General features: G+C 46.2%; 1 protein-coding gene across 10 annotated transcripts in view; it reads right to left on the bottom strand.

The window, feature by feature from the left end:
- The window catches only part of LOC127601505 (neurexin-2-like), a 344,756-nt gene extending 332,063 nt beyond the window's left edge, over nt 1-12,693 (bottom strand). For 4 of the 10 annotated variants that reach the window (XM_052066842.1, XM_052066859.1, XM_052066866.1 and 1 more), the window contains exon 1: nt 12,394-12,689. The gene's annotated coding sequence lies outside the window, so the exon portion shown is untranslated. Of the gene's footprint in view, nt 1-4,150; nt 4,797-12,393 lie in introns of those variants that run through there. The other 6 variants (XM_052066883.1, XM_052066919.1, XM_052066875.1 and 3 more) reach the window with 5 other exon arrangements.
- Between the last annotated feature and the right edge of the window lie 409 nt (nt 12,694-13,102).

The raw sequence follows: 13,102 nt of genomic DNA, 5'->3' as shown, positions 1-13,102 counted from the left end.
TATTGCAGCAATAATTGATTCAGGGCGGCCCGGTAGTCCAGTGGTTAGCACGTTGGCTTCACAGTGCAGAGGTACCGGGTTCGATTCCAGCTCCGGCCTCCATGTGTGGATGTTGTGGATGTGCATGTTCTCCCCGGGCCTGCGTGGGTTTTCTCCGGGTGCTCCGGTTTCCTCCCACATTCCAAAAATATGCGTGGCAGGCTGATTGAACACTCTAAATTGTCCCTAGGTGTGAGTGTGAGCCTGGATGGTTGTTCGCCCTGCGATTGGCTGGCAACCGATTCAGGGTGTCCCCCGCCTACTGCCCGAAGACGGCTGGGATAGGCTCCAGCACCCCCCGCGACCCTAGTGAGGATCAAGCGGCTCGGAAGATGAATGAATGAATTAATAAATAATAGTATTAATGGCGGCCCGGTAGTCCAGTGGTTAGCACGTCAGCTTCACAATGCAGAGGTACCAGGTTCGATTGCAGCTCCGGCCTCCCTGTGTGGAGTTTGCATGTTCTCCCCGGGCCAGTGTGGGTTTTCTCCGGGTGCTCCGGTTTCCTCCCACATTCCAAAAACATGCATGGCAGGCTGATTGAACACTCCAAATTGTCCCTAGGCGTGAGTGTGAGTGCGAATGGTTGTTCGTTTCTGTGTGCCCTGCGATTGGCTGGCAACCGGTTCAGGGTGTCCCCCGCCTACTGCCCGAAGACGGCTGGGATAGGCTCCAGCACCCCCCGCGACCCTAGTGAGGATCAAGCGGTTCGGAAGATGAATGAATGAATAATTGATTCACAGGATAATTTTTTGAGGATAATTAATGATGGTGTTGTTCAATTGACCAGCATTGCACATTGTTTTTATCCTATTGCATAACATACAGCAAAAACTGCCCTAGGGTAATTTTCTTGATACCATTTTGAAAATAAGGAAATTCAGACTGAAACAGTGCAATTGTTCGTTCGTGATGAAGTGAAATGTTTTTTTTGGGTCTTCAGACTGATAAATGAGAAAAAAACAATGTTGGATTATTGAACACTATTATCAGCAGGGTACTCAAACACTTAAATATTTCCGAGCTGCAACGACAATCAACTCTTGTCATATTTTTAATTAGATATAAACCTTGCTCAGGTTCCCGGGATTTACAACACCCCCCCCCCGACCACCCCCCTCAAAAAAATGCTCAATTTTAAAAAGTTGCTCCTCAAATGAATTCACCGATTAGCAAAACTGTTCCAGATGGAATTAAAAAAGTTATTTTAAAACTTGTATCAGACTTCAGAGTTTCATTATTTTGCTACATTTTCATGATGAAGGCAGCAAAAACGCTTCATCGTCACCCTGCTCTTTCTTCCACGTGCACTGCATGTACACAAACGTCTTCTCCCCCCCCCAAAAAAAATGCTAATTAGCGCAAGTGTGAGACCAATGCCAGCAGAACCGGGGACCAATAAGAATCCAATTAGACTTCCATCTGCACACGCAAATCGTGCAACCTACAGGCGAGTGCCGGCGGCTTCCTGATTTTGGTCATTAGGAATATGACGAACGTGCCCGGGGATGACGTGCAGGGAGGGGCTCGATGCCAAACACCATGCGGCAGTAATGACTCGCCACAGAGCCAACAAACTTCTTGCTCATTGACCAAAGCAAACCGACCCAAATGGCGAGCAGTCAGCTCAAAACGTATCCACAAGAAGCTGTTTTCGTTTCAATTTTTTATTTTATTTTTATTTTTTTTACCTCTCTCAAGTGACACAAGTTAAGCTGTGGTTGGGATGCGACAAAATTAAACACAGCTGCCGCCCGCCGGAGTCAAAACACGCCTCAAGCTGCAGTCGACTGGGAGTGGGAGTGTAAAAACATGCTCGGCGATGGGGGGGGGGGGATCATTGGGGACAGGCGACAAAAAAGAGGAGGGAAGGAGGAGGATGTCTGTTGAAATTATGCCAGAGGCGAATTTTGGAAGCTATTCAGAAAGGGAACCAAATGACAATTTTTTTACGTTGTATGTGGCAGCACTCGGCACAACACGGTATTCCCCATCAAGAGATTGTGGAATAAATGGGTTGAGGTTGGGGTTTGGGTATCGCGCTCGCTACTCTGACACGCCAGACAGGTATGCCCGACCTTCATTTGGGGGCTCAATCTTGTGCACCATGAAGACCATGTAGAACTGAGAAAATATCTTCTTATATCTTGGCATACTTATTTTATTGTGGTTATTGCTGTTCGACCAAGCATAGATGAACTTGGATTCGGGTTAGTTGCATGTCCAACCCTCAAGATAAATTGATTGCACTTTGTCAGGCTTCTAATCTAAAAGACCGTCCCAATTTGGCTGTCCCAACAACTTCTGTTGATATAGCTGTTAGGGTCACAGAGGTACTTAAAGCTCCTGACCATGATAAGGTGGCAATACCTCAGAAGGATATTTTTGTATTTTTTTTTAATTATACCAAAGGATATTTTAGATTTTTTTCTGTATTTTAATATTTTTAGGAGGATACTTTAGCAGTTTTATAATACCTTTAGGAGGATATTTTTTGTTTTTGTATTTGTTTATTTTTTATAATATCCTCAGAGGGATGGGGTTTTTTGGGGGGGGGGCATTTTAGGATGTTTTTGGGTTTTTTTTTTTGGTATTTTATTTTTATAATACCATTAGGAGGATATTTTTGAATATCGGGGTATTTCTTTTTCATTTTTATAATAATTTGTTTGGTTATTTTTGAATACATTTCTTATTTTAAAATAATTTGGAGGGAGGTGGTATTTTTAATAGTATTCGTAGCATGTTTTATATTATATAAAATATAATATATATATATTATATAATATAAAACATGCTACTTATACATATATATATGTATATTTTATATAGTGTATATATTTTATACATTTTGTATATATATATATATATATATATATATATATATATATATATATTATGTATATAAAAACCTTTGGAGTAAGTTTTTGTTTATTTGTTTCAATAAAATTTAAGAAATAAAACAAAGGCTATTAGCCTAGAAAAAAAAACTAACAACTTAACAGATACTTAGGTCTACCAGCTGACTCCATGAAGCATGTCCAAAACAAAGGACCAGGGGTGTAATCAACTGAAACAACAGTAATAAGAAATTGGAGCGTAGGAGAGACAAAATCTGAAATCTATATTTCGTCGGGGGGGCAACAGTTATTTGAGAGGGCCAGGCCCCCTCTTGCCCTTACCTAGACCCGGCCCTGATCTTGTGCCCTGCAAAAAAAGCACATCTAGCCACATGCACATTGCTGCGGCGTGCATCCTTGGACACCTCGCACGCAGTTGTGAAAAAGATAAACCACACCATAGCGGCGCACTCAGTGGCCGCTCCGACCGTAACTGACGGCTTAATCCTCATTATGCACGCCTGTGCAGAAGCACCGTAGCGAACCACGGTCTACCAAAACCGATTAGCCAATGAGCGCGTTATCATGTCAGCATTGTGCGAGGGAAGGAATGTGTTTCTAAGCGTATTTTGCGCCGTCGCACCACTCGGCTTGAATGCGGCAAAGGAAAATGGCAGGAAATTAGACAGAAATGAGTGCCCCCATGCGCTCGAGAGTACAGCGAATGCAAAGCGAGAGGCCGGTTTCAACCAGATCCAGAAATTCTTCTAGCTTTTAACCATTCAAACACGCTCTCATCAATGTCTTCATTACCGTTTGTATTGTTCGCCAAACTGCAAATCTTTCAGCCCATTGATAGAATTTTTTTTCTAGAACCATTCGCGATGATGCTAGCATTGCCGCGAACGGACCGCAGCGACGCGAAACGCACCTAGGCTACTTCCTCCCGTGCAAATGAGCATCCGCGCCGCGCTCGGACAGATAAATTTATTTCCCGGCCTCTCTCTCCGTGCTCCCAGGGCCTCACTTGATGGATGCGTCCGACAGATGTTCAACTTTTTTTACATTTACACGGTTCGGGACGCGATCTAAAGCCAGATCATGCAGATTGGATACATCCCGGTCTCGCAGGGGCGGGGGGGTGGGCGTTTAACACAAACGCACTTGACCTCAATTCCCCGATAATGAGCGCAAAAACAGTGTCGCGTTTGAGCTCAACATTAGGCCATAAACCCTGGCTGGCTTAATTCAATTATGAAACCTTCACATACCGCTGGGCAGAGGCTGGACAAAAGGCAGCTTAGTCTGCGGGTCCGGAAACATAATCTGGCCTTGTTTACACGGACGGGGGTGTCTCAAAGGCCGGGATCCTTGATTCCTCCCTCAAGGCTTCCGACCGGGAGTATTAATCCGACAACCAGGAGACATTTGCAGAACGGGAAGGGACCTCAAACTGTCCATGAATGGACATTCAAAGTCAGTAAACCAAGGACGGTGTCAAATTTAAATAGTACGGGACAATCATCCACCGCGGAATATAATCCGTTTTGTCTACGGTGGCGAGACACAGCAGAGGCTCCCCCGGGGGGGCTTCCCACTCGCCATTCGTTTTTCTCGCCGGAGCGCTAGTGACCTTTCATATGGTCCGTGGGCCAAGAATTATCACAGCTTTTTTTTTTCCCCACTCTCCTCAAAAGGTGCGCTTATGTTGGAATGTCATACAATCTGCAGGCACAGCACACAGGAAGCGTTCCAGGCACGTGTTCAGCCTGCAGCTAGCGTGTCTGTCTGGCTCCGCCCACCTCTGGAGACTCCAAAGTGTCTTTGAGCCTCTGCAGTAAAACCCGGCATTTTGTTTGCCGTTCAACACGACGCTGCAACTCGGCTCCCTCGGTTCTCTTCTCGTCTTTGTCGTCTGTTCACGGAGGTGTGTCCTTAAGCCGCTCCCCCCCCCCCAGCCCCACACACACCCTCCTCATAGCTTTTTCTACCTCTCTCTCTCTCTCTTCTCTCCCTCTAATCGGAATGGATGATAGCTGCAGTGTCCTCGCGGCTTCATACCTTGTCCCACAACAGGCAAGCGCCGTTGAGTTGAAGGCGGAGGACCAAAAAAAAAAAAGAAAAAGTTATCAGGACGTCATCATTTCTGATTTGCAAAGATGAGGAACGAAGGTGTCTGGATAATTACGCGGGGTGCCCATGCGAGGAAACGCGGTCCCAAAATACATTAGGGAGCCGCTCATTTGCATACGGACAATGTCAAGCCACGTGAGCTGCGGCAAACAACCGGCAAATAACATCTGGAGGTGAATACGATTAGCTAGCATCTTATGCACAAACAACCACAATAGCATTAGCATGCCCTGGAGGCCAATGAAGTTATTAAGCAGCAAGGGGACCCCAAAAAAATAAAAAATAAAGGATGGGCACTCAAGGTGAGTCAATGTCAAATCACTTTCTCCCTCTCGATTGGAGTCAAGAAGTGAAACGAGTTTTTTCTTCGTTTCTCCCCCCCATTGTAATCATTTTGCTGTCATCATTTTCAATCTCTCATCATGCTATTCAGCTCCTCTTTAGGTCCTGAGCTAACGAACTTCAAATTCACCCTGATTGGTTGGTCGGTATGTTGTTTCTAGTGTGCCCTTTTATGTCACCTCGCAGCACTAGGAGACTTCAGCTCCTCTACAATTCTTCAGTACAGCACTAATATAGTCATTCTACACAGAGGATAAAGCATATATGATTATTATATTGTCGGTCTACCTGTGTTGCTGCACACAAACACAGCATACATGCTATCCATTAGCCTGTCAATGGAGTTTCTTATTATAGCTTAGCATTAAGCTAGTAGGGATTGGTGGGGGTGGGGGGGCTTCCTCGGGCAAAGTTGGCAGTTGTTTTTTTATGACACAAAGTCAAACTATCCGTTTCATGTTTAGTTTGACAGTAGACCCGCTGTTAACACAGTGAATTTACTCTCAAAAACAGCTCTTACATTTAGCATTTTAAAACCGCCGTCCCTCCCGAGCATCTCTCTCGCTCTCTTAATGCGTGCGCGTATTTGTGTGTGTGTGTGTGTATAGAGCAGCTGTCTCTGCTCTACGCCGCAGCCGATCAGGACCATCTGCACGGCTAAGGTGACACCTCCGCTGCTGCCTCAGCAAACAGACTTCACCCTGCTTTGCCTGACAGGTGGGCCCCCCAGGGGCATGTGCCGGACACTCGATGCGTGCATATGCATCAAGCTCAATCTCTGAAGAGGATGCAATCGAACATTTCCTGATGGGATATAGCTCAGTGAGGTATTGAGCACTGCTGCCATTGCGCGGTAGCGTTTGATGTATGTCAAAACTGTTTATTTATTGAACAGGATCGGAGGCCTTTCTCTCTCACACACACACACACACACACACACACACTCCATGACCCAGCAGTAAGAGTGGCAACCAAAACATCAAACAGCTACACGCAGCACTTTTTTTTTTTTTTTTTTTTTTACTTCCAGCCTGAATTATTCCGCTCTCACATCTATGGCTTGATATCAAAAGAATGAAGGAGGGAAGTGAGGTGCAAGTGGGGAAAGGTATACGAGTGTGAGAAAGAGGGTGTGTCACTGTGTGTGTGTCACAAGAAGGGCCGAGTGCTGTAAATCAGATATAATCATCGTTAGGCTCGTCCCACATGGGTCGTAAGATCTTCCCACCGGCTTCGCGAGAGTCAATAAAGAAAGTAGCCGTAGCTAGCACACGCAGAACAGCGAAAACCACATGAACATGTCTCGGCGCTGTCCGTGGTCCTGAAGTCTGAGGCTCGGACCAAATGGACGGCAGGTCGCCAAATGCTTACATTGGCAGAAGGACCACTTGAAAAGACCCCCACTCCCCCAAAACACTAGACATACAAACTACAGGCTAAAAATACTTCTTGGACCCGATTCAGACGCAAATGACGACCGTATCTCCAGCAGCATGTTGCTAATTTTGTTCGAGCTCAATTGTCAAACATTAATTGAGTTGACAGGGCAATTTCATATGCTGTCAATGGCTGATAGATTCCCAGGGATCCATTTTGACAGAATGGGCCAGCGCATATCTGCTGCCGACACCATCTGTGTGATGCGCGCGCGCGCACACACACGCACGCACGCACGCGCACGCACTCCACAGCTTCAAAGTGTCAAATCGCTGAATTATTCCAGGAGCTCACGGGAGAATAGGAGGTGCGCGTCACCCGTACGTGCCAATCGCAAATCTCTCGGGCCAAACGGTGCGTCACGGGGGGGTTTGGAAGAAACGTTTAGGGCTGAACAGAATCTTGGACCGCTCCCTTTTGGATCGGCGGGGAGGAAATGATAAAAAGACAAGCGCGGGGCTGAGCTTGGAAACCTGCTGCGTGCTAAAGACCAACAATTAGCACCATTGATTGGATGAGTGGCTCTGAGCCCAATACAATTTGGGGCCCTTTCACTTCCCAGCCGTGAATTGAAAAGCATGATCTTGTAACATTATCGTGCCGTCGATTTTTTTTTTTTTAGGCCACTTATGAACAAAATAAAACACGCCGACTCCAAAATGGGCTTTGTGTTGCAGTTTTTTGTTGTTAGTTTTTTTTTTTTAACCTGATAATACAAATGCATGCTGGACGGCGTTGATGAGGAGGATCTAACGCAGCACATTTTCGCTTCCGGGAGCAAAAGCGAAGTGGTGACTCAGGAAAAAACGTGGCTCATTTGTCTCTGACAAAACGGGGATGGAGCATCAATAAAGACGCATACGGCTATCCGGGATCCGTTTGAAAGTAAATGTTCACGTTTCACAGACCGGTGTGCAATTTAATCCCAAGGGCACGACGTGTCAGTCACTTTGCGACGTGCATGCACTCAGGGCCAATAACGAGGCGCTCTATGGCGGTCACACCAGTGGACTACCCAAATGAGAAATGCATTTTCGAGAGGGGGGGGGGGCGGGACAGCTCGATTGATGACTCCATGTTGCCATTGCTTACAAGCTCGGATCAATCAGTGGAGCCCAGGTTTCAAAGAACACATGGTGAAGCGGCATTTAACTGCTATGCTGCATGAAAAGGCAATAAGTTGGCAACAGAAGTGAAATCACATTCAGAAACCTCCACGCAAAAAAATACAATCAATCAGGAAAACTGAAAAAGTGCCGTATAAATGAAGAAACGACTTTACAGAGTTGCTGCAGATCTAACGGCTGACTAGTGGCAAAGCAACGGAAATCATCCACAACGCGACACAGAAATACAGTCAGAAATAATAAGCTGTTGTCCGAACCAGTCCTTCAAGAAACATTGTCCACTAACGGGGATAATTATTGCACTCGCACGTACTTAAGTCCTAAAAATAAGTCCTAAAAATGTACAATCCGTCAAGACCCAAGTGTCAAGGTAATCGAAGCAGTGACAAGCAATTAGAGCAAAAGTTCTTTTTTGACAACGCCATTTGAGATTTCAGGTTTCACTTTGGTTGGCTTCGTAGCATACGCTGGATCGTCACGCTGGTTTTATGCGAAACAAACTGCATGATGGAGCACAAGTGGAAATTGTGCGGATGAGTGATATCCCACAGCTCGCACGGATTAGTTATAAACACCCACTCCTCAATTAGGAGCGGAACACTCTTATGCGCGTCCCATACAGCCGTTACACAACCTGCTCCACTTTGCAGTCGGAAAGCATCTGGAGCCAATCGCAGCTTCCAAAACGTGTCGACTCATGTTGGACTCGAGCTCGTCATGTGCCCAGAAAAAGGGCCTTCCCCACAAAGATCGCAAGAAACACACACACACACACACACACACACACACACACACACACACACACACCCTTCTCACTTAAATGTACTTCCAAGAGTTCCTATCCCAAAAGTTGAGCAATACGATCGAGGAAAGATTCCACATCAGGCGAGTGCCAGAGGCTATAAAGAGCATCTTCATTAATTCATTGGCGGTGCACGCTTTTTACTGGGTTACTCAGAAATGAAGAATAAAAAAAAGGGATCTAGGGATAACATAGTTGAAGGGGGAATTAAAAATAAAAAAAAATCATCAAACATTCAGATATACTCGCGCGCCATGCTGAATTAATACATAACCCAATCTTTAGTGGAATACGCTCGGATGCAAAGCCCAGGATTCTCCCGGCGTGTCCCTCAACGGCTCCTCAATTAGGAAGACCAAAGGCGCATTATTAAATGCGGCGCCGCGCTTTGAACTCAAGTGGCGCCATCACACGACAATTTTGCCAGATGTCCTCTGCGGCCCATGATGGCGAGGAAAAAGGAGAGATTTGCTGGCTGTCAAGTGTATGCCAAAGCAACAGGTGGTGCTATTACCCCAGACTGGGAGGAGCTTTTAGGCCAAGCAGAGATCTCAAGCCGGTCAAGACCACAGATTCATATCTGGCAGGACTAACATTTAAGCCCTGAGGGCAGCCATCTTACGTTGCCGCTGTTACTGACAACTTCAGCTTCTTTTTGGATTGTGAGTGTTTTAATTTAGGAGAACCAAGAAGAAACTTCGGGTTTAATGTACTCTGAAATGTCAGAGTACATTATCTCAGTGTCGGATTACATTTTGCAGCAATATTTTTTTTTTCCTGCTGGGCTTTTGTTTTCTATGGTTCCGACATAATGTCGACAAATGTTTGAGTAGCACTCGTGGGCGTACCTTGTAAGACTTGTAAGAATTTATAATGGTCTTCTCGCTGATGAAATGTGCATATCGTGCTTCTCCCAGACTTATTGGAACAATATCTTTTTAATCGGTATAATGCAGTGTGTATTTCTCCCCCCCCCCCAAAAAAAAATGCGAGATCCTTAACTCCTGCAGTCATTAATTTTTTTTTCTCAGCTCCCCCACAGATCAGTCCCCCCCCCCTCCGCACCAACAACCCCCCCCCCTCCCAAAAGAAAGAATCCCGGCGCTGTGACTACTCCACACAATGTGGCATTCCCCGCCATACAGACAAATACCGTGAAAATGCCACTGGGAACTCAATGTCTCCTAGATCGGTACGATTAGTGAGTGGCAACGCAAGATGGCCGCCGACGGTTTCGCTTCTCGCTACGGCCTTGTTGGTCCATCATACATAAGTCCGTGCGTGGGAAAGGCACAGTAATAAACCAAAAGCAATTTGAGGAAGTAGATTTCATCAGTGGGGACTGATCAACAGAGCGAGGGGGCTACCCGACCACTGATGATGATCACCAGATTTTTTTTTCCTTCTTGACAACAACAAAAATCCACCTATTTATTTAAAATATTTTGCCAAGATTTTTCACCTATTGACTCATTAAAAGTCTATCTTCAAGTCATAGACAGGACCGAGGTTGGGCGCGACAACGTCAATATTGCTGTTGTTTTAGATCAATGCTGTCAAACTCAAGGAGCGGGGACCAGATCTGGCCCGCCACATCATTTTATGTGGCCCCACGAAAGCAAATCAAAGATGTCAACTTTCATAATGCTTGCCAAAATCACGACCAAAATTTCAAATTCTCATTTGTAATAAATAACAGTGATACCGTTAGCATTTCTTGTTACCAAACCTCTCATTACAATAATTTAAACAATAGGTGAATACATTATCATTCATTCATTCATTCATTCATTTTCCGAGCCGCTTGATCCTCACTAGGGTCGCGGGGGGTGCTGGAGCCTATCCCAGCTGTCTCCGGGCAGTAGGCGGGGGACACCCTGAATCGGTTGCCAGCCAATCGCAGGGCACACAGAGACGAACAACCATCCACGCTCACACTCACACCTAGGGACAATTTAGAGTGTTCAATCAGCCTGCCACGCATGTTTTTGGAATGTGGGAGGAAACCGGAGCACCCGGAGAAAACCCACGCAGGCCCGGGGAGAACATGCAAACTCCGCACAGGGAGGCCGGAGCTGGAATCGAACCCGGTACCTCTGCACTGTGAAGCCGACGTGCTAACCACTGGACTACCGGGCCACCCTAAATTATCCTTTTAAATTTAAATTTGTTATTTCTTGACTTCTTTATATGGTTTCAGTAACAACGGCCCTCCAAGCGAAACTAACTAAAATCTGGCCCGTAACAAAAATGAGTTTGACACCCCTGTTTGAGATCATTGTTAATACGACTCCACTGTATCTGGATAACATGTCAACAAAAGTCCAATACGCATTGACGACGCCTTCGTTAAGATTTGACCTCAGTCTGGATCATGCCGCCAAGGAAGGGAAACCTGATCGGATCAATAAGTCACCACTGAATCCTCGCCCTCGCTTTCTTCCCCCTCAGACCTCCTTCCATCCTCTCTTCCACATTCACGCATGCAATCATTCAGAATCAAGGGGAGCTCCTTCAGCGTTCCCGTTGGGCCTTCCTCGCCGCTTCATCAAGAAGGAAAAGTGAGAGAAGCGCAGCAAAAGGAGGAGCGGGGCGGCCGTGTTTCCCCATCACTACGCGCTTGAATGCCCAAATGGAGAGCGAATTTGGTGGGGGTAGAATCCTTCATATTCCTATTGTGTATCTCCTCGCCTTTTTTATCCAAGTGTCTGCCTTTATGAGTCCCTTAAGCTCCTTTCACCTCTCGACTCGCTCGCACGCTGGACGGATGAGCGGGGAAAGATGGATGAGGGCCAGGCAGGGAGCGGTGGCGGCGGCGGCGGAGGGAGTTAATGAGGCAGACTGCATGTCTCTCGGACCGCCATGCCAGGGATTACAGCAAGATTACCCCATTCCCATTCTCCAGTCCCTCCAATTTTCACACTCGCCGTCGACGTGGATGATGAAAAATACGAGCGACATAGCCGCCGTCGGGCCTGCACCTGCAGCTTGGACCCCGTGCACCAGGGTACTCAACACTTTGAAGTTTTTTTGGGGGGGTTATTTTTTTTTGGGGGGGGGGGGATATGCAAAAATTGAACTGTCGGTCAAATGATTAGGAACAGCCAAATAGTATTAGGCAACGCAGCTGTTACACTTCACTGCGTGGGTCGGTGTGCGTCAAATTGTTTAATTTCATTCCTTTAGATCAATTTATTAGCCAGCTAAGAAGAGGAAGAAGTGCTTCAAAAACAAACAGCCCATACAAGGCGAAAACAATTTTGTGCCCGTGCGTAAAAGTTGGACGTAACGAGTGCGCACCTGCAAGCAGTCAACTGGATTACAGTCCAATGTGCCACATTGTCCCTGTTCGAATACTCGCGTGAGCGAGAAAAACACGCGCACACCGGAGACGTAAGGTCACTTTTTTGACGTCACCAAGCACCAATGATCAACACATGTGGCTTTTCAACACATTGACCGGCGTCCGCGGTTTCGTCAAAGGTCCGGAAAGCGTCACGGCGCCTCCAATCAATCAAGCACTGTGGAGCAATTACGCACCATTTGCGTAATCGCAACCAACCCAAATGTCGTTACCGTCGTGTATCTGTTTGCCACATCATTGCATTGTCCCCCCCCCGGGAACACCTGTCAGTATTAAACCGCGGCAAAGAAGAGAAAAGTGCCTACTTACGTCTCCGCTGCAATCCTCGCGTTGTTATTGTCCAGATATTGAGGTGCGGGGAAGAGGTGCGAGCAGCCCCCACCCCGTCCAAAAAACAAAAAACAAATTCCCAGTGCGGATGTGTGTCACGCTTGTCTCTTCCGCGTCTTTATCCACAGCAGATTTCCACAGCACCTCCACCACCACCACCATCGGCATTCAGCAAGAAGCACAGCGTCTGTCCTTCAAGACAGATGTGAACGCTCCGAGACGCACGAAGCGCTCCACCTGCAGACACAACCGGATGTGAAGAAAGGACGCGGGCTTCAAAATAATAGCTAGGCAGCTGTTGGGGCTCCTGTGAGCTTTTGTGTTCGCGTGCTGTGGTGCCATTTCTTGGGGTGGCTCGTGCGCGTTCGCTGACTGCCAAGTGGAAGTGCGCGGGTGCGCCCCTTGCAGGCTGGTGGAGGCTACTGCTCTTTTTTTTCCACCCCAAGAAAGTAATAAGAATAAGAATAAATGATGATGATTAATGATAATCATTTATTAATGATTAATAAATTATAAATAATTATTTTTTTAAACTAATAATATTATTATTAATAACAATAATAATCATAATATGTTCATCTATGACCTGAATGAAGACAAGGATGAAAGAAAATTTTTGCGTCATTTTTTGGGGCAAATTTTGCCGCTTCTTGGTATAAATATTGAAATGTATGCGTTGCTTTACAAA

This window comes from Hippocampus zosterae, chromosome 1 (genome assembly GCF_025434085.1).
Source record: "Hippocampus zosterae strain Florida chromosome 1, ASM2543408v3, whole genome shotgun sequence".
Taxonomy (NCBI): domain Eukaryota; kingdom Metazoa; phylum Chordata; class Actinopteri; order Syngnathiformes; family Syngnathidae; genus Hippocampus; species Hippocampus zosterae.
This window is presented reverse-complemented; position numbering and strand designations above follow the sequence as displayed.